We start from the raw sequence: 22,873 nt of genomic DNA, 5'->3' as shown, positions 1-22,873 counted from the left end.
CTCTCCTTCTCAATGGAACATTGCCATCAGGATACTGATGTTCATTCATTCATTGGTTGGAATAATTTTATTCCATATAAAATGTTTAGCTTTTTAAATCATAAAGACAACCCAAACCATCAGATTAAAGTTGGAACTTAGGTAAGAACAATAGCTATTTTGGTTTGGTCTTATTCATGATTTTTTGTCTCACCAACATAATGTAGTTGGAATAAACTTTAATGTGTATAATATGTAAGTATATATACATATATTTTGACTTATATTCATTAAAAATATAAATATTTGCTCAATACCTGTTTAATGAAAAGGGGTAAACAGTGCTCTTCTAGAGGTATATTAACCATAGTGGGACCGCTGAAGTTCTTGGAGGCCCCAAAAGAAGAAGTCAGCCCATCTACACCCAGAGAGCACCAATGAGATTATTTCGAGTTTGGTGAACTGGGAAGAGAGGCACTTAGCAAAGTTATAGCTGTAGACCCATGCATGACAGAATCCTGGGATGTAATGGAAGTTTGTGTTTCTCAGGAATCCTGAGGTCATTAGGCCTTGGTCACACACAACTAGATTGAAAAATCAATTCCTCAAGATTTAAAGTAATGCCATCAAACTTGCTTGACAATTTTTTAAATGACTGGACTATTTTGGGTGGGGGGTTATTGCTTAAGCTTTCAAGCACTCAAAGAGTTAACTCTTATTATTTGCTTGCATTAAGGATACCTGAAGTAGGGATGTTTGAACACTAAGCAAAGGGTTTCTAAAAGAAATTTAAAAAGAAAACAACATTTGAATGCAGATGACACCATTTATTGAAATGTGAATTTACAAATGAAGTTTGTAAAGCAAAAGACAAATTTGGATTCAGAAAGAAATAAGTTCCTTTCACTACTGTGCCAAATATATATATATATTTTGCAAATTGATATGTTACATAAAAATTTTTATCATTTTTGCAATGCACCTTACACATCATTGTAATGTATTGGAAAATATATGCCTAATGAGGACAACATAGTGACATTTACCATCAGCAAGTTTTATCAGACACAAAATATTAACAAGGTAATCTGGCAGATATATGATAGGAAAAAATGGCATCAATTACAATCAGTATCACAATTTATTTGAAGAGAAACAATGAACACTTACAGCTTACATAACCTAGAGTATAAGTCTCAACATGGTATAAATACGAAATTTAAAAATTTAGGACAAACAATATATTATTCAGGAGTTGAAATTTAGCTTTAAAGATACAAGAGGGGAATTAATTGATTCCTATTTCTATAGCATCAAACATTTCTAGTGTTCTAGTTTATAAGATTTCTAATCGAGTTTGTGTTTGACAGAAGAGTTCACTTTCTAAAAATCTCTAATTTTGATGAGATTTTGTGTATAAATGAAACACTTGGAACACATAGAACCAACCAAAATTTTCACTGGAGGTTAACTGTCCTTTCTATTTTAATTCATAATTGATTAGGACACAAAAGTCAACATTTGGCATATCTATTCCCTGGCTTGCCACCTTAGCAAGGCAAAGGTTAAGAACCACAAGTTTATATTATGAATGCAGATGAAGTTATATTGGAAGGAATTATTTGGGAGAAATTATTTTCTAGCAAAATATACAATAATACTTTTAAGTTGGTTAAGAAAAAATACATTGCATTGTCAAAACTGTCAATGATTAAACATAAGTGCTAATAGTAGTGTATATACATTTCTCTCCAGATCCCCTTGTCTCTCTGTCATTCACATGTGTGTGTGCACACACAAACCTACACACACATGCCCACAGAAAAATATCCAAAAATGAAAATGTCCACATTGGCACTACTCTTGGACAAAAGGTCATGGAATAAGAGCAGCAGCTGCATCAGCAGGTGTAGAAATAATTTTGGTTTCGTCTGTTTTTGAAAATAGTCCTAATGAATGTTTGGTGCATTTTGCTACAGAAATAAGATTAATTTGGTAGTTTAACTTTTAAATGGTCATAACCCTTTTGTAATAGTCTTTATTAAAATTTTAAGTTAGTAAGATATTAAAATACCTGTCGAGAGCTTCGCAAGCTTCGGATAATCTCATAGACTGAGCAGCAGGAGTTCTGTAGTCCAGTGCTGTGATAGTTCAACCCCTGAATAAATAAATGCATCACATCAATCTACACCACACTTTATTTAAAGATACAATATAGTCCAAGATACACATATCACAAATACATTAAAATATCACCTTGAACGGTACACTGTTTGAACATATCACAGTAGATACTTAATAAATGAGACAGCACGCAACAATGGCCAGCAATTAATGGCAATATACATTTTGAAAAATGTAATACAGCATCAATGTAAAATATTTCACAATACCAGTGTACTTTACTGTCTTCCTTTTCTCTGAAAATAAAACCAGGTGAAATGCTTCATTTTCAAAAGGTGGAAAATTTTAATTCATAATGAATGCTAAAATCATAAGCATTGCATCAGCTCTCACTGATTTTCTTGGAGCTGAGCTGTTATTTTTTTCCCCCAAGTTAAAACAGATTGTTCTCTAATCACTGGTAATAAATGTAGCAAAAGAGAAATATGGAGTTACTTACTTGAACATATTGGACATAGTCACAACAAACTGAACACTCGGTTTGAGAGCTTAATGGGTTTATAGGTTTGAGAAGGTGTAATGTGTAAAGGGGTTATTATCAAATTTTGACAATAATGGGTATTTCCAAATCAATTATGCTTTTTAGTTCATTTTTCTTCTTCATAGACTTTTGAAACCCTCCAAGTACTTCACATGTATTAGCATTAACTCTTATTATACTGTACTGAAATGTTAGGTTTAAGGAATGAACTTTGGACATTATAATTCTGCAACTTTAAAATTATCAAATTTATGTGCATTTATTTTCAAATGACTAGATGCACTTCTGGAGGAATTATCAAAATTAGTTTAATATCTTCAAGGTTCTTGGGCTCTGTGGGACAAATTGGTAATATGATGTTTCTAACACTGTTTAGTATTATATTAGCTATAGCCTTGAATGTCACTGCACTTTTTAAAGTGAATTTTATTTTGAAGATGATCTTTTAATTTTATTATAACATATGTATAAGAATAGAGAACTTGGTTTCTAGATGGATAATAGTTGCATAAGATAATGAAAGTTACTAGAGGTGAATCAGATTTAAAAATAAACGTTCAAAATATTACTTTTTAATAGCAAAAATATGCTCTAGGTAAATTCACAAAGTGCATATTTTATCTTTTTTTTCATTAACTTACAACTAAGATTAAGAAATTGGTGAGGTACAATATACCTGTTTATTTATCCAAAGAGCCTAAAATGAGTACTTGTTTAAGTGAAAGGTATTTTATAATATATGAAAGAAGGAAAAAAAACCTTCAAGTCTTTTGAAAGTCATTTAAAAATTAAAATTTAAAAATAAAACAGACAAGGGCTTGAAATGATGTTTATATGGTTTTATAATCTTTGAAAGTCTGGTATAAACCAGTCTATTTTCCCTATTAAGGATGTCTTTAGGGGGTACATTGTATTCAGGCCCCTACATTTTAATAAAATCATTTTGACTTAGCTGCTTTGATATCATGGATGCCATAATTTGGGATATCTTGATATAATCTGGAAAAAAATCCAACTTTGGGGTTTTAATTTAATAAATCAATAAAGGTATGAAATAAACATCTTTAATTCATTCATGATGCTCACATTAGTCTTTATTCTGTCCTTATCTCTGAAGGTCAAGATTGAGGAACAGTTTAAGATTAGTGTTAGGGTGGAGTTGAAGGGTCTATGATAGGGTGATGCTTGGGATGGGTGAGGTCAGAGGTGGAGTTAGGGTTGGGATGAGGCTCAGGAATAGGCTGAGGGAAAGAATGATGATAGGAAATGGGGTGGAGTACATAATAGAGTAGAGATCAGGGACAGGGTGTGAACTTGGAATGGTATGGGAGGAGAAAAATAAGTGAGGAAAGAGATCGGGAAAAATATCCAGAATGAGGTAGGGTTGGGTAAGGACAAGGGAGAGATGAAGTGGGAATGAGGTGTGGAAGGTATGGAGAAGAGGTCAAGCATAAGGTAAAGAGAGGGGTGGGACAAGGTGAAGGATGGATTGGAATAAGGTTTGAGATGAGGAACATGTACAAGGAGTGAAAATTCGGGAATCAGGGAATAGTATAACATTTAGAGATATAAATGATAAAATTGAATTATTTTAAGACTTATTTGTTCATATTAATAAGAAAATAACTTTCAAAAGAGCAAAAAAAGCAAACAAAATTACCTTCAAAATAATATTTTTAGAAAATATAATTTACTTTAAAAGCTACAGTTTTATTCTAATTTTTATTTTTCTCTTCTTTCTTCCTTTCACTTTCCACTCGATTGTCACTCACGTCAGTGAGGCTCTCTAGTCTTGAGATATGTAAAAGGCACATGTACTTTATACCCTATGACCTATTAAAAGCACTTTGCTATATTTTGAATTTTCACTTCTAAAGCACACTTAAAATATAATCATTAGATGGAAAATGTCACATGCAATTAATTAAACTTTCTTACTAGTTAATGGATTTTAGAATAAATAATGCATACTGCCTATATTTACTTCATCTTTAACTAGAGATACCATTGTACATTAATTTACTATTATATTAATCATCAAAAACAATTACCCTTGTTTGGTTTTTCTTTTGGTTAAATTTTTTTGTATAGTTGTATGTTTTAATATTATAATTGCTCTTGCTACTGTGGTTTTCTGAAATAAATTTTCACTACATGTATAAATCCTCAATTCTCCATTTTACTATTTAATTATGGACATAATTTGGCCTCAATTTAGAATTCAAGATCATTTTTCATTGTTAGTCAAAATTCAGTTTTCTTAGGTTGTTCTTAATATAAAAGTTATTTTATTTATCAGCTCATTTTTTTTCACCAGGTGGTCACAGTGACTTGTTACTTGGACAGTAGTAATTGCCTTATATACTATGTCTCACTTCTGGTAAACTTCAACTTTAAATAACAGAAGAAGCTCAAATCAATATAAAAATGAATAATTTTACTTTATGTGATTTTTAAATTTATTGTTACTATCCCATACAAAGGAGATTAAGGTTATTAAAACTTTTAATAATAGATCGTTTCAAAGATTTATGAAAAAAGATATTTTATAAACTGTTGAAGTCCCTATGGTCCAAGGTACCAATTATGGTTATGGATGAATGATTTCTCTACTCAAAATACTTCAAAAATAGTTTGAATTTAATTAAATGCCTTGAAAATATTTTTCTAACACCATGCTGGTTAAAATGAAGGTGGCAGTTATGTGATTTGAATACCATACTTTTGCTGGTTCTTAGAGGAGTGTTTTTGTGAAAATTTTCCCTTTGCTCCATTTTATTAACTGTTGAAAACATGTTTTCATTTGGTTAATTTTTAAAAACTTAAGCAGAGATAAATGAAACTTTATTTGGTAAGGAAAACTTTTTTTATTTTTCAAATCAGAATTTCTAGGTAACTAATTTGTGAATTAAAAATCACTTGGATTTGTCTGAATGTACATTGTTCAGTTTAATTTAGAAATGAAAATCAATTTGATATAATTCCCTAACTAGTGGATTGGATGTTAAAAAAAAATCTGTAAAGTTAGAAAAATTAATCTGCTATTCATACTGAGAGGAGCATACTTCACACTTTTCTAGAACCTTGGAAGGAAATGATATGGCTAATTAGGGATGTTAAGCTAACTATATATTATTGTTTTTTAATCAACTATTCTTTCTTGTACAGAACAATATGCAGGAAAATTTTAGAGTTCTTTCCCCTACTTTATGCCATCATCAATTTTAGCATGTAATTTTCTTCTTATTTTACAGGGGATATATTAAAATATAGAAGTATACATGTAAATTTAATTTATCTTTTATTTGGTAAGAGCGAGAGAGTTACAAATGACTTATTTTCTTTCTTCAACAGTATGCATTTAGATGTGTAATTTTAACTTTTTTTCATAAAAACCTCAAATTCAATTGGTGAAATTTGTGACAAAGTTTTCTTATTCAATATATTGCATACTGTTTACTCTCTTTTTGTTGACTTATGATGATTACTGAGTGACTTTAGATAACTTACTTGATATGTATAACCCTAAGACATGGCACAACCTTTGAATGTAGATAACAATGTGTCACTGAAACTTTTGCGTTGCTCAGTTTTGAACTAACAACATTTAGCAGAATAAAACCAATGCTATAAGTAACTTTCTCTACCAATTTGATAATTATTTTCTTAGACCGTCTTCAAATTTGACTCTTTACCTAACTTGGTTTCATTCAATTTCTTAAAATTTTACAAAGAAGAAGCTGCTGGCTATTAACATATAATTTTTATATTTAAATTTTAAGTCACTAAACACAATACCCAAAATTATATGAATCATAGCATGAGGAATAACACTCACATAGCAGGTATATTTTTTGTTGTTCTTGATGGTAGTGTGGTGGTGTTTTGTTTTGTTTCAGTGACCATGTTTAATTGTGTATCAGTGTTATATATAGTTGAGTGTAATGTTTTTTTTTTTTCTTTTTGCTGTCTTTCTTTTCACTTGCTGTTAGGTAAATGTTAGTTCTCAGTAAGTCATCTCTCAGTTTCCACCTTACTCTTTTTGCACTCACAAGGTGGGTTCCCTTTGAAGGCTGAAATGCAATAGTTCTGTTTCACAAAATCAGTGTTACAAGAGAGCATATAGAGTAGACTTCCGGTTAAACAAGGTGAACTGTCAGTTTGGTTTTTTCTCAGCCAGGGGTTGGCAGTAACTGAAGTATGGCAGCTTGTATTCTTCCATTACTTCTGTAGTTTTGCCACCCCATTCAAGATTCAGGTTACTCAAGTAACCTGAATGGTACCCCTGCTTGTGGGCTGTAAGAAGTAGGAGAAAGAAATCTCACTACTTTTCCTTTTCTTCTGAGGCCTATGCCCTGGTTCAGTAACCACGCTGAACCAGCAGAGAGTGAAAGAGGGAGGCTAGTCAGCCTCTTTACCTCCTTCCTCAAAGGCCAAATGGAACTTGTGAGTAGGCAAGAGTTTTCCCTCAGACCACAGATTACCACCCTTTCCACTATGTGGTAAGGTACACAATAAGGGGTTAGGTGGTACCCATAATTAAATTGCCCTTGGTTTTGTAAAAACAACAGCTATCATTATTCAGGAAAGTTGAAAATTTAAATGTACAAATTGAGTAGTGGCCCATATGCCCTAAAACTTTGGACAAAATTTATATTATGTATGAATATAAAGTAATTAGATTATTTTCCCCATGTAGTTTACGGAGTGAGTCTCATTACCTTATACACCTTATCTTAAGAGAGTTATGAAATAAATGTTTTTGAAAATCAAATTTTATAGATAACTATGGTTGTGTGACTTGAATACTATACTGATCATATGGGACAATTAAAAGTGGTCCTCTTTTTTCTGAGAAAGGCATCCTATTCAGTAATTTAGTAAAATATTTCACTAATTTCTCACTTCTGTCTTGCATTTTTTATGCCAAACTAATTTAGTAGTTGGGAAGAATAAGCAAAATTAATTTCCTAAAAAAAATACTGTTTTAGCATGCAATATTTTAGGCATCCTGTGGTGCTGTTAGTGTTGTCTTACCCATATTATTTACATCACAACCATGTACACTATTTACAGTTCTACAGTTTTGTCTCCTTGTATTTTTAAGGCTTCCAGTAAATATTTACAATTTTGTCAAATATGTGTCACAAAAATAAATATGTATGTTTAAGCACTCTTGTTAGTGAGCTTTCTTCATAGGTTCTATCAGAAATGCATTGTATTCAAGAATCTTCTGCCAAATCTTCTGGTTCCTTAATGTTCAGTCAATAAACTTCTTGGACATTAAGCTGGACTCATCCAGGTAACTTGATAACTATGAGACCACTTTCATTTGTCCATCAAAATATCCAAGAAAACCTGAAGTTTTAGGAACTATGAGATGTAAAATATTATTTGGAGGTTAGTTGTTATTTTGTTTAGTGATAAAGACACTGTATCTCTTTACTAAATAGAAACCTAGGCTTGATGAAGTAAGTGTTTTACTTCTTCACAACTCATCCCCTCCAGCCATATTATTCCACAGGTTAATAGAGGGTTGCCATTCAGAATAAACTAGTAAGTAGACTCCAATCTAATTCCAAAATTTCTGATAAAAGACATCCATAATAAATGTATTTATAAGATTATTTATACATTCTGAATTTAGATTTTTCATTTATTATTTTGGATTGTAAGATTTGATACAGCTCTGTTTTGATGTTTAGTGTCTTGGTGTGTTCCTTAAACTATTAGAACCACTTTGTAAGGTGTTAGTTTTTATAATCTGTGTTCACCTATCTCTGAGAGCTCAGCAAGTGGAGAGGATACAATACGTCTGGAAGTTCCAACATTATTCCTGAGAGTTTCAACATTACCAATGGGAATTCCAACACTACTTCTCCTGGGAAGTCCACCATTGCCTCTAGGAACTGCAAAATTACCAATGGGGACACCACCTCTGCCCCTGGGAATTCCAGAATTATACAAAGGAACAGTAGTATTATCCATAGGGATCCTAACATTATTCATGGAAGCCCCAATATTACTCATAGGGACTCCACCCTTGCTCCTGGGAATCCGAGCATTATCCATGGAAACCCCAACATTGCCCATGGGAACTCCAACATTAACCTTGGGGATGATGACATTATTCCTGGGAACTCTAACATTGCCCCTGGGAAGTCTGGTATTATCTCCAGGAATTCCAATTTTATCCCTCATTGCAGAAGAATTCTCAAAACTTGAATCGATAGGAAGATGTTCTCCAGAAGGTGACAAACTGGCCGTTTGCCAAGCTGCTTCAATGCTGTCACTTTCCTTTGCGTTTTCTAAAACAGAAAATCAAAAGTTGTTTTTAAATGATTGAAGACTGACTTTCGTTTCAAGAAAAAAATTCTATGAGTAAGAATGAGAGACTAATAATTCCAAATTTGATCTCAGTCCAATTGTTTTAACAATTTAAAATTACACGGCAATAGTATCATATTATGTAACCTTTTGTTTAGCAAAATATCTTGATAAGCTGTTTTGGGTGTAAAAGATGGACAGAGAAAAATAAAAATCTGGTTAAATAGTCCCACACAATGACCAGGAATCTGGGGTAATGGAAAATATAAAAGGGAGTGGAAGGAGAGGAAGAGAGAGTCTAAGTAACATTGTGATGGGAGGTGGACTACAGAAGGATGTTAGCCAATGAGAAATTACAGTGGTGGGTAGCTGAAAGGCTTTTAGGAACAAAGCCATTTAGTATTCAATTTTATTTCTTTTGCAGTACGAGAAATTAATGAGATTAAGAATTCAGTGGTAACATGAAATCAGAGAGGGGTAACCATGAGGATGGAAGCACATAAGAATTTGCAGGAATATTGAGGAGGGGATTGGATGTGAGATTGAGATTGATCCAATTTTAAGATGAAGTGATCCAAGCTGATTTTGGGTTATACTTGGATTTCAGTTGTTGATAAAGAATCTCTCAGAGCCCTAAATATGTGTAGAAAAAGAAACAAATTATATAATGGTCAGATTATGATTTCCAGACAAAGTTTAGGCTAGATTCCAGATACTGGAACTACCTTCAATAGTTTGATGGGGCTACTTCTACGAGAGGTTTCTAACTGATGACACCATTTTCAGGAAATTATGCGGGTAGGCTACTAACATGAGTTAAATTAAAAATTCCTAATACTATATGGTATCTATAGTAGCATTGTTTATATGTTTAAATAGCTGTAATGATAAAAACAAAAATGTTACCTTATATTTAATAGTAAATATCAATCTAGGATTTTAAAATACATTATAAATACACATAAAATACATTCTAAATACTTCTATTAATATTACTTTTAAGCAGGCACAGGCTATAATATTAATCATTCATTTGTCAATATTCTCTAGCCACTAGGGTGCACACATGCAGGAGGAAATGGAGAGATTCTCCTTCTCCTCCTCCTCCCTCTCTCCTGCTGCTCCCCTTCTTCCTCTTCATCCTTCTCCTCCTCCTCTTCCTCCTCCCCATCTTTCTTCTTTTTCTTCTTTTTTTTTCTTCTTCTTCTTTAAACAACAGGATCAGGTCCATTATCCTATTAATTTTCTAATCTAAGCCCCTATTATTTAGTTACTGGGTGATGGGTGTGCAGGGTAAAATGTTCTATTCTATTGGTTAAAAAACATGATACAATGTCATTCTCTGAAGATTACCCACCTAACTGGAAGTTGTTTTTAGAAAAGAATATTTTTTAAAAATTTCTAGAGTTATAACCAGTCTGTATATTTAAGAGTTTACTTTCATATGGTTAATACTGGTGTCTGATTGAATTTACACAACTTAATGTCAGACTGTAAGCACCAAATATAAGGCTTAAATTATAAGATGGTATCCATTTTTTTTAGAATAAGCTAATGTTTTATTGAAAGAAATAGATTTCCAGGTGGTGAGTTTGAAAATAAATTCACTGATGAAAATCTATTTGTCTGGAAAATTATATGTGATTTATAAAAGCAGTCACAGCAAATTCAAAAATCTTACCTCTTGTAAGCAAATTATGATCACTTGGGAAGAAGAAGCATGTCTCCTCTGGGTTTAATGTTAACTCAGGTGCATTTACTTTATGGCTTCTGCCATCACTGTATCGTGGCAAGCTGTGGCTGCGCTGCCTCTGGAGCTTAGGACGCTGGGAAAGCAATGGGAAAGGTCCTTGCAAAGCATGGAGATGGTGACCCCTGAGTGAGGTGGTTGTTCGATTCTCCTCTGGTGGCAGCTGGAGGTAGCCAATTTCTCTTTCTTCTGTAGGAGTAGTTTGGAGTATGTAGAGTCCTTCACTGTTCAGTGGTGCCTCTAAGAGCTCTTCCCAGGAATGCCGGAAGATGGGTCTTTCTCTAAAAGGATACATGCTTCTTGCTACTTCCAGGTCATCACTTCCTGGGGACTCTGCATTTTCTGAAGATTCCAGCCACAGATTTCTTGGGTTTCTTGGGTGACTGTTTTCTGAGAATGGTGAACATTTATTTATTAAAGCCTACAGGTGTATAAGCCCAGTGAATTTCAAAGTTGGAATTTCTGTATCATCTAGCTCTTCATTTCCAGGCACACCAGCAACAAGTATTGTGGTGCTTTTCCCCCTTTCCTCTGGACTGGCAATTCCTGTAACTTCTAAAAGTTGAGATTCTGGTACCCTTGGAGATTTAACTGACATTTTCTCTAGGGGAAGAAGCCCTGAATGTTTTGGTCTTATAAGGACAATGCTATCTAACTCTTTATTTACTGGGGGGGGGGAGGTGGTCACCATCACCACCTGATTTGTAATCCCCAAGTCCCTCTGATGGGTACCTTCTCTAGTGTGTTGATGGGAGACTATGGTTGATTTCTGTTGTTTTTGTCTTCTGGCCTCTTCCCGAACTCCTGGATCAATAGGACGAAAATAGATGAACTCATCAGAAACGTCTTGAGCACGTCTGTATTGGAAGGTTGGACTCACAGAAACAATCTGAAAGAAAATTCAAGTTCAAAACATTACATAATACAATAAAAGCCCATGTGATTAAACCATTAATTAAAAAAATCAGACTATGACCTTTTTTTGCTATCCAGAAATAAATACAGTTCATTGCATTACATTAACACATTTAATACCCTTGTCTTGTTTTTGACACATAGTATCCTAGATCTGTAAGTCTAGACACTGTAAACATACTCAGACTACTCCAAATCTGTTGAGAAATATAAGGAATCCCCTAAAGAATTTTTTCCTTCAAGGGATACATTATTCCAGTCTAGTGTTTCCCAAAGTGTTTCCTAGCACCTTAGTCTCATCAATGGCTCCAACACAAACACACACACACACACGCACGCACACACACACACACACACACACACACAGAGGGTTCCATGGATAATAATAATTTAGAAAATAGTATATATTCTGTCTTACAACTTCATAATGTAGAGGAGCCTATTAAAGGCTGAGAAGTTTTTTTTATTAATATATAACTCACTGTATTAACCATGTCATATTTTCTGTATTCTGATGCTTTGATATCTGGGGCCTTGCTGACTCTGGAGGGACTGCCCCTTACAGGGTTAGTCAATTCCTAGAAATAGTATACAACTCATCCAAAAACAAGCCTTTCATACACAAACCAAACAATTTAGAACCCACACTCAACCACCTCTTTTATCAGGCTCTCACACTCTGGGCCACTATCTACCTACCTTAATCACCCCAGGTCCAGGTATCATATAACTAGGGACAACTCCTAGGTCCCAGAGCCTGCTAAAATTATACAAATTAGCCAATCCTAAACCTAAGTACCCTGGCTTGCCTGTTTCTTCCTGTGGAAACCACAGTGAAGCCCCCATTACAAGGGTGCCCCCTCCTCTTGGAATCTGTAAGTATAACAAACTATCTTTTCAATGGCAATCATCTCCTGATCTGTTGGCCTTATCATACCTAAATAATAAAACCTGTATTAAAACAGTTGGCACAGTGATCAGGGTGGTTTGGCCTCAGACTGGAATGATATGTCATTAGACTCTTCTTGACTTACTGACTGGTTCTATCAGGCTGCCTGGGACAGTGACTCTGCTTGCTGGCATGTTCTTGTGCTATGGCTCTGATTTCTGTTCCATTTATTGGGTGTTGCCATGAGTTTCCAACCTAAATTTGGAATTCAAAAGCTGAGTCATCCCCAAGTTCTGGGCTGAGCTTAGTCAATTGCCTAGATACCTGGACAGTGCTCCAGAGGGAACTCTTTTATATAGTTTAGCTAAGCTTATGAAAGGCTCCTCTGAGGTATAACGTCCCTCCAAGTACTGTGGGTTGGGCTTGATTAGTCGACCAGGCAACAATGACAAGTAGTAGAGCAAATTAGTTGCTATTTTCCTATATGTTTCAGCCTGACCTGTTGAGTGGAAGGAAAGTGCTCTTCAGAGGTGCTTGTGTGTTGTGAGGGACACACAGAGTCAGTGTGAGGACATTCACCTCAGGGACCATGGCATGGTACCCCAAAAAGGTGTCATTCTGGAAATAAACTCTTGTGTTGCTGCATGCCTTGCTGCTGTTGCAATTTGTCCTCTGACCAGTAGGGCACAAGGATACTTGTCACCCTTGGATACAAGTGGCATACGCATAAAGAAAAAGGAAAAGGGGAAGGGACACTTTATCCCTGCCCCACCTAAAACCGTCAAGGAGGTTATGCAAATGATTCAATGTACAAAATGCCTTATTGAGCACTGCTGCTTACTAGCATGCCTAGGGCCTTATGCTCAAAATCTAGAGACTCAAAAATACTGGTGAGGCCACTGTTACTCTCTTGGAAGTGGATCCAAGCACCTCAGAGGTCAATTAGGACACCTTAGAGAGGGAGGCTTTTATCTATGGACAGGGCCACTCAGGACTACCAGAAGTTTATCTAGTAAACACCTAAAAGATAAAAAATTGGGGGACAGACAGAAGACAAAAGTAAAAAAAGAGAGAAGAAAAGAAAGAAATTTCATCCTCCTAGAGATAAAAGCTATTCTAAAAGATTTTGTTAAAAAAGACAATGAAAAGGGACTAATACTTCAGACAGGGGGCTAACTTTGCTATAGCTCTCTGGATTCAAATCCCAATCCCTGGGAAGTGGACTGGGAAAACCTGAAACAAGAAATGACTGCCTAGAGGCAGGCCACCGGGCCCCTTCTCTCTCCCCCCTTTTCCTGTAACCACCTAGAAAGTCTACTCTATGAGTTAATAGCCAAAGACAGAAACTAAAAACTGCAGATGTAAGCAACAAGAAACCCCATTTAAAAAGAAGAATAAGAAGAAAAAGAAACAGAAAACCAAAAAAAAAAACCCACAAAAAACAAAACCAACCTATATAAAGGCATACAAAATAAAAGGTAAATAAATAAATAGTATATAAATATGCATTTTTAATATATTTAAGATATTGATTGACCTGTATGATAACAATTAATCTACTTTTTGTCTGAATTTTCCTGCTCTGTCCATTTCACATAAATAGAAACATGCAATATGTCGTCTTTTGTGTCTGGCTTCTTCTACTTAGCATAGTGTTTACAAAGTTCACTAATGTTATTGCATGTATTAGTGTTTCATTACTTTTTGTGGTCAAATAATATTCCAGCGTATGGCTATGTTCCATTTTGTTTATCCATACATTAGTTGATGGAAATTTGGGTTGTTTCCACTCTTTGGATCTTAGGAATAATGCTGCTATAAGTATTCATGTATGAGTCCTTGGATAAACATAAATTTTCATTTCTCTTGGGTATATACCTCAGTGTAGAATTAATAGGTCATATTATAACTCTATGTTTAAACATTTGAGGAACTGCCAGACTATTTCCTCAAGTGGCTGTACCATTTTCCATTCCTGAGAAGTCTTTTAAAATTGTATTTAACTTAGTTGTTCATAAACATATTTTAATATGTAACATTTTAAATAGAACCACATATTAACATTTGATTGGAACATACTGTGGGAAAGTGTTCTAATCAAATAGGCAAGGGCCTTCTCATATTGTTATCCCATATAGAGTAAAAATGGAGGACTACTGAATAGATAGACATTTTTTTCTCCTAAAAATATCTAATAGTAAAAGGTAAAAAATTTAGAAAAGTGTTTTTTGAGGACCTAATCTCATTTCCCCATTGATAATGCAGCATGAAATAGATAAATATTAGCCTGAAGTTTGCATGTGATGCTGTTGCTTTAGTCACTCTTTCTTTGGTTCTGGGTTATATTAAGCATTATTATATCATGAAAGCTAGAGAAAAAATATGAAAAATAGTAACATTTAAAATCAAATGCTAACAAAATTTAGTGGCTATTTTGAATTTTACTACAGCTTTTATTAAACTCTATATTTTATACACTTCAAAAATCTCAGGGGAATAAATAAAATCCTACCTGAAGCTGTAAATAAGATTCTAAGATAATTTTACAAATTAATATAGTATATGAATAAGAATTTTATTTCTTGAAGTTACATTCATTCAATCCAATTTATGCTAATACTATCCTTTCAATGTTCAAAGAAAGAAAAATCTACATGTGTTAAACGTCCACCTAACATACCAGTCTTCATCATGCCAGCTAGTGCAGCAAAATGAAGGGGAAGGTAAATTATTGTCCTCTCTCTTTTGTTATTTTTCTCTATGGATTCTTCAATTCTATTTTCTGGAAATGGTATTCAAATTTTCACTCTAAGGTGTTTCAATAAGAAACTGCTTCGAGACACAAATACAGTTTTAAACAATTGAAAATTTGAGTGTTCTACATTTGGCCATGTCTGACCAACGTCGAATCAGTACTTACAGTGGTTGAATGGTGGCAAGTGTTACACTGGATCACCGGAAAATCTCTTGTCAGGGCCAAAATACAGTTTGCATAAATGATAACACCTATGCATCTGTATTCTGTAAGAAAAGAGAGAACTCTGAGTTTGAAGAGTCTACTCAAGGATAACTTGCAGATTGCCATCTTTGTGATAGTTTAAAATATATGCAGTAGTTGAATAAAGAGAAGATGACAAATAAAAAGAGAAACACTTTTAACTCTTCTTTTCCTTCTAGCACATAGTAGTATACCCAGTGATGACAGTGGTTGCTATTTTTAGCTAGTCTGGAAAGTTTGGTTATGTGGCTAGTGCTACTGCTACATCCAGGATTTCACTAAACAGCCATATAGAGATATTCTGCATTCTGAGGCATCCAGTCAACTACCAATCTTAAAATAATTGAAACTGAGGTCAACAATGGAAATAATGGTTAGTGTAGCATGCACATATTACACTTTGCCACTCTATATTATTGTGCATGTGTTGATGGAATATTTCAGTAAATAATTAGCTATACAGAATAGCTCTTTTTAAGTAATTTTGTTATATATTTATTTATTCATACTCAGAAACATATTCCAACTCTGCAATAAAGTTGCAGCTATCTCTTTATCAGTAAATAGTGGAATTTGGTATCCCATTTATACTTGCTTTTTGATGAATATGCAAGTAAAATTTATATGTAATATTTCTGTGTAAGCCTTTGCTTTACTGTCTTTTTTCCTTTATTTTCCAAGTCAGTTTACATGCAAGATTTCTTTTTATTATTGGTAACAATAATGCATACTTGAGAATGTTTTACATAATAAGAACTTTCTTTCCTTGGTTTCAAAATCACTTGATAAATGAATTCTTCTATCAATGGAAGTGATCAAGCGATTTATCATTTCTTAGGAGGTACTGAGTAATCCTAGGGATTATATAAATTAGTTTAACCTGGCCTTGCTTTTTACCCTTCAGGAATTTGTCATCTAGAAGAATAAAAGTAATGTGTGCAGAATTACAAAAGAGCATATAGATATATGATCCATTATATTTAAGAATGTGTAGTCTCTGATGAATAGGTCAGAAAATTGTGGTTTGAATTATGACGTGAAAGAGTAAAGAAGCAAGTGATAAAGGGTATTTCACCCATAAAATACCTGTTTCCTAATCTAACAAATCAATGATCTCTCCAAAAGTTTACATAATATATAGTTCATTTCTACTTCTCTGCACAATTCAGTAATTCTTGAACATATATTCAAAAGTAATCCTTTTGTATTTATTAAATGCATTATAGTGAAACTTCTGATAATCTTTAGATGATACCATATATGGAAAGATGTGTTAATGATGAACTTATATTTAAATCATGTTACTGCATTTTAAAAATTGAAGTATAGTTGTCTTACAACGTTTGAACTGCACAAATCTTTAGACCAAAGGGATTTTGAAGTTCTTACCTTCATTAGCAGCTGCATCTCCAAAGGAGGAACCATATGCTAACAGTAACATTTGTCCAACCCAGCTGAAAAAAATACCAAGGAGAAAAAAAGCAACATTTAATAAGAACAGCCAATGATTATTGAATGACTGTATGTAAGGCACTTTCTCATTTAATACTCACATCAACCATAAGAGGTAGGAACTATTATTCCCATTTAACATGAGAAAAATGAGGTTCAGAGAGGGTAAATAATATGCCCAAATTCACACAGCTGGTAGTTGGTGGTACTCTTAATCCAGGCAGTCTAGCTCCAGAATCCAGTCTTCACCACTGCAATATATGGCTTCAACCTGTCATTAGAAATATCTTAAAATTCAAAGGGATATATTCTGACACCAAATGCTGAAGAGGTCCATAGACACAATACTTTTCTTTAGGGAGAAATTTTAAATTAATAATAGAGTAATAGTACAAACCAGAATTGAAACAAGTAGAGATCATGAAATAAGGTCAATATAAATTATGTAAGAAACTTCTTTAATCACGAGATCAAAGAAAGCTGCATCATTGATTGTTGGATACTTTCTAATCAGCTTTTCATATTACCAACATTAGAAAGCTAAGTACAAATACATGTCATTCATCCTTGTTTATAGACTGGCTTTCAAGCCAAAATAGAACTGCCCTGATGGCACCTATAGAGGCAAGATTCAGTCATAATTTCCTTATTCTAATATATGTAAATCATACTATTAAAAATCATGGCAAACATTTTGCAAGCTAAAAGTGCTCAATTTTATATTAGATACTCTCATTTAGAAAGTACCTGTTAGTGATTTTTACCAGGCAAAACCTATGTCTTTTGATGCCTAGGATAGACTCTTTTCCCCAGATCAGCTCTGTTATTTTGCTTCTGGAAATAGTAACAGAACAAGATTCACCTCTCCCTCCTGTAATCCAAATACAAATTTTAATGATTCATAATTGATTTCACTTAAATTTAGGAAGTGGTGGCTGGGGATTGACACAGAAGATGAAAGTGAACATTTTGAATTAAAAAAACATATTAAATATTCTAACCAGAAATGATATTGCCATCCTAGAATGGCAGTTTTGATTGCCTAAAAAAGTTCTGCTTAGATTTTATTGTTTAGCACCAAATATTTACTATTATGTGGTTTTAATTTTTATGTTGAAAATATGATATTTGAAGCAAAATAATAAAGGCACATAATTAGTAACTATGTATTGGATTATTATATGAAAAATCATAATATTGTGAGACCATTTTAATCTGAAGCTTTTTCCTATTATTACTGATGACTTATATATACAATCTTTGCAATACAAATTTTTGTTAGCTTCTTGGGAACAGACTATAATACTGAATTTCTCTGTTAGAATTCATTGAGTGGCAATGTTTCAACCCCCTACAAATATTAAATATATTCTTAGCATGGCTCTCTATTAAATCAATGATCTTTAGTGAAATAGACAGAAATTCTATTCACTTTTGCAGTCACATTTCATAATGTAAATATTTTGTACAAATCTCTGGGTGGTGTAAAAAAACCTAAAAAAACAAAGATTCAAAGGTGTTTGGTTAGCAAACCATGCAATAAAGGAAGTTTTCAGTCAAAACTAGGTAAAAACAGAATTCTCTCTCCCCTCTCAATTTCAAATGTTCAAAAGTCATAAGTGGCTACTAGGTACTGTATTGCATAGTATAGATATAGATTATTACCATCATTGCAGAAAGTTGTATTACGCAGCACTGCCTTAATATGTCAGAAAACGTGATATTTTATGTTTTAGGGGTTATCTTTGACACAGAAATAAAAGATTTTCATATATTTATTTGATTGTTTTAATAAGGAATTTAAAGTCTTAAGCAACTGACATTTTCATATCTTTACAAAATTATAATCTCTCCATCTGCCCTTAAAAGAATAGATTATAGCTAAGATACTAAAATTGTTACTTTTCCAAAAGAAATTTTAAAAAAAAGTCTAATTTAGAAACTAAGAATTTCTCAAGTTAAGTGAGAAATTAATGTAATTTTTAAGTTACTGTATTTAAGTAGAAATAAGTTTTTCTGTGTTTTTTTCTTCAAGGTCCCAGGCATCAGAAAATCTGACATTTCTTGAAAACATAACATCAGTAGCATTGTCAGCATTCAAAAAAATCATTTTATATATACATAAAAGCAGTAAGAAACTAAGCATACATTTCCCCTATCTATCTGTTATTGGTCTTCTCTTCTTGAAATGTTAAGGAATGAGCTTCTTTTTTTTTAAAAAAAAATTGACCATCCTTAGCCTTACTGACATTAGATAATATAATTGATTAAATTATAAAAAGTTTAAAAATATGATAATGCTAATAATCTGCTTATTACACTGATTAGTCATTCCAGAATGTAGTACATGTTCTAAAGGAGAAATTGGATTTTTTCAACACACACAAGTATTTTTATAAAATTAATTTTTACCTTTACAACCAGTTAGATCCAAGCAGTTAAAACTGTTGGGGAAAAATTCTCCACAGTGTTTCTACACATCTTGTGACAGCATTTGTCCTGGACTATTGTTTCAAGAACGTTTGTATAGCAAAAAACTTTGGAAGATAGAGGAACCTCCAGAGCAGAGGATAGATTTGTTTCCTGAGCAGGTTAATAAAGACAACGTCTCTCCCTGCGGCAAAGTTTGGTCAAATCTGCTAGAATTCCTCTTTCGAAGATTGGGGAGTTCCTAACCTTGGGGTTGCTCAGCTGTGACACAAACCCACTGTAAACGCAGCACTCTTCTGGTCTGATCCACATCTCCCCCCTTGGGTTTTGGGGGGCAAGGGGAACTGATGTCAGTGAAGCTCATTCTGTCTGATGGACACTGACTAAGTCCTTGTGTCATTCTGCCAGCCTCCATTGGCTCACACGTAGGCTTGTAAGCTGGGTAAAATCTTAGACCTTACACAGTTGTTGAGAAAACATAAGACAAATGAGTACTAATAGGTATGTCCTGAGAAGAAGTCTACAATCCAGAGTGTGGGAGAGAGGGAGATTGACAACAAGGATAGGGATTGAAGGAATGAGAAGTGGAGAAGGCTGGGAACAAAACATATTTTATTTTGTAACAATTCCTAATCCATTTAATTTTTGGCCAGTTAAACCTGGACCTCAAAAAAGAACATATGGGTTAATATTAATCTTGGTCAAAAACAAAACACCTGAAGACACACATTTTTCGGAATAAAATGGATACCTAACTAGCTTTGTAATCTTCAACCAGTTTTTCCTCACCATTGTCAGTTCTAAAAGACTCCACATTTAAAATTTAAAATTATCCCATTTGTTGATGGAACTGTTCGCTTTCTCATCCTAAAGCCACCACCCCCTTGTTCTTGCTTTCTCAGCCCTAAATCAATAAAGAAAGCATTTAGTTAAAACTGGTCTCTTAAATATCATATGATATCACTTATATGCAGAATTTAAAAATAAATTATAGAAATGAACATATTTACAAAACAGAAACGGACTCACAGACTTAGAGAATGAACTTATGGTTACCAAGGGGTAAGGGTGGAGGGAAGGGGTAGTTAGGGAGTTTGGGATTAACATGTACACACTGCTATATTTAAAAAGGATAACTGACAAAGACCTACTGTATAGCACAGGGAACTCTGCTCAATGTTATGTGGCAGCCTGGATGGGAGGGGGGGTCTGGGGGAGAATGGATACACGCATATGTATGGTTGAGCTGCATTGCTGTGCATCTGAAACTATCACAGCATTGTTAATTGGCTATACTCCAATATAAAATAAAAAGTTAAAAGAAAAACTGGTCTCTTGGTCTCACACTTACCCACATGTGCCCCACTCCTACACTTCCTCCACTGATGCTACCGACAGGATCCAAGAGCTGTCACTGGCCAGGGACCAATGTGCCATGAACGAGATGCCCACTCAGGGCAGGAGTCCTTTCATGGTAAGCAAAATTGTTACCAAACTGAAGTTGGGTCTGCTCATCCAATGTGCAGCAAAGCTAATCTACAGACACGGGGTTGTGGTGAAGGAAAGTATAGCAGTACAGCATTTATTGCAAGGTGCCAAGCAAGGAGAACGAGTAGCTAATGCTCAAAAGACATGAACATTCTGATGGCTTTCAGGGAAGGGTTTTGTTTTTTGTTTTTTTTTCCCATTCACGGATGGGTTTTTTAAACTCACTTTTATTCATTAATTGTAAGTAGTACAAATATTCCAAAAATATAAACAGACACTTGATGGCATCCTACATTTCAAGTTTTTGAATACAACAAGTTTATCAAACTGTAAGCAAGGTAGTCAGAACCCCACAGCCCAGTCACAGTGGGAAGCAGATATCCCCCACCCTCCAAACGGTATCTTGAAGGGGGTTATGTGGCATGACACAGAACATGTGAAATCTGAGATACTACAAGCAAAGAAACTCACAGGGTGCAAAGAGGAGGGTCTGCTCCAGGGGCAAGCCCCACAGCAGTAAAGGAATGCAGTAGGCAGCCAGACCCCTGCCTTCCCTTCACTGCTTGAATGCAAGTATTTACCAGTATTAAAATAAAAGGACAAAACTAAACAGGGAAGGGTTTTTAAAGACAGTGTGAGGGAGAGGGTCACAGAGTGCGTGATCAGCACATGCACAGTTCTCTGATTGGTTGATGATGAGATAAGAGGGTAATGTTTCAGGAACATCGCTCATTAATCTTCTGGTTCCAACTGATCTGAGGTCTACATGCTGGTGGTCAAGATGTAGTTAACTTCCTCCACTTGGCAGGGGTTTTAGTAGGTGCAAAAAAACTCAAGGATATGCTTCAGGATATTATCTATAGCCCTTAAGGAGGAACTAAAAGTCCTTGACTTGGTTTTATGGCTAAACTATTATTTTCTCTTACTTGACTGCTTTCCTTTGTTTCTATATTTTCTCACTTCCTGATTAAACTTTCTCTTTGTAACTGGGGCTAGGAAGCTAAAGTATTTTTTACCATAAAGAGATGGGGGGCTCAAGATGGTGGAAGATTAAGACACGGAGATCATCTTCCTCCCCACAAATACAACAGAAATACATCTACATGTGGAACAACCCCTACAGAACACCTAGTGAACGCTGGCAGAAGACCTCAGACCTCCCAAAAGGCAAGAGGCACACCACTGCACGTAACTGGGTAGGGCAAAAGAAAAAAGAAAAAACGAGACAAAAGAATAGGGACGGGACCTGCACCAGTGGGAGGGAGCTGTGAAGGAGGAAAGGTTTCCACACACTAGGAAGCCCCTTCGCGGGGGGAGACTGCGGGTGGTGGAGGGGGGAGCTTCAGAGCCACGGAGGAGAGCGCAGCAACAGGGGTGCGGAGGGCAAAGTGGAGAGATTCCTGCACGGAGGATCGGTGCCGACCAGCACTCACCAGCCCGAGAGGCTTGTCTGCTCACCCGCCGGGGCGGGTGAGGGCTGGGAGCTGAGGCTCCGGCTTCGGAGGTTGGAGGTTGGATCCCAGGGAGAGGACTGGGGTTGGCCACGTGAACACAGCCTGAAGGGGGCTAGTGCACCACAGCTAGCTGGGAGTGTGTCCTGGAAAAGGTCTGAAGCTGCCGAAGAGGAAAGAGACTTTTTCTTGCCTCTTTGTTTTGTGGTGTGCGAGGAGAGGGGATTAAGAGCACTACCTAAACGACCTCCAGAGACGGGAGGGAGCCACAGCTATCAGCGCGAATCCCAGAGTTGGGCATGAGGCGCTAAGGCTGCTGCTGCAGCCACTAAGAAGCCTGTGTGCAAGAACAGGTCACTAACCACACCTCCTCTCCTGGGAGCCTGTGCAGCCCGCCACTGCCAGCGTCCTGAGATCCTGGGACAACTTACCCGGGAGAACACACGACGCGCCTCAGGCTGTTGCAGCATCACGCTGGCATCTGCCACCACAGGCTCGCCCCGCATTCTGTACCCCTCCCTCCCCCCGG

General features: G+C 35.2%; 1 pseudogene across 1 annotated transcript; it reads right to left on the bottom strand.

The window, feature by feature from the left end:
• Nucleotides 1-2,473: 2,473 nt before the first annotated feature.
• On the bottom strand, nucleotides 2,474-22,591 carry LOC309620665 (connector enhancer of kinase suppressor of ras 2-like; annotated as a pseudogene). The gene has a single exon. The product of its transcript is annotated as a connector enhancer of kinase suppressor of ras 2-like (transcript).
• Nucleotides 22,592-22,873: the final 282 nt, after the last annotated feature.

Source organism: Balaenoptera borealis (genome assembly GCF_965194805.1).
Source record: "Balaenoptera borealis genome assembly, chromosome: X".
Lineage (NCBI taxonomy): Eukaryota > Metazoa > Chordata > Mammalia > Artiodactyla > Balaenopteridae > Balaenoptera > Balaenoptera borealis.
This window is presented reverse-complemented; position numbering and strand designations above follow the sequence as displayed.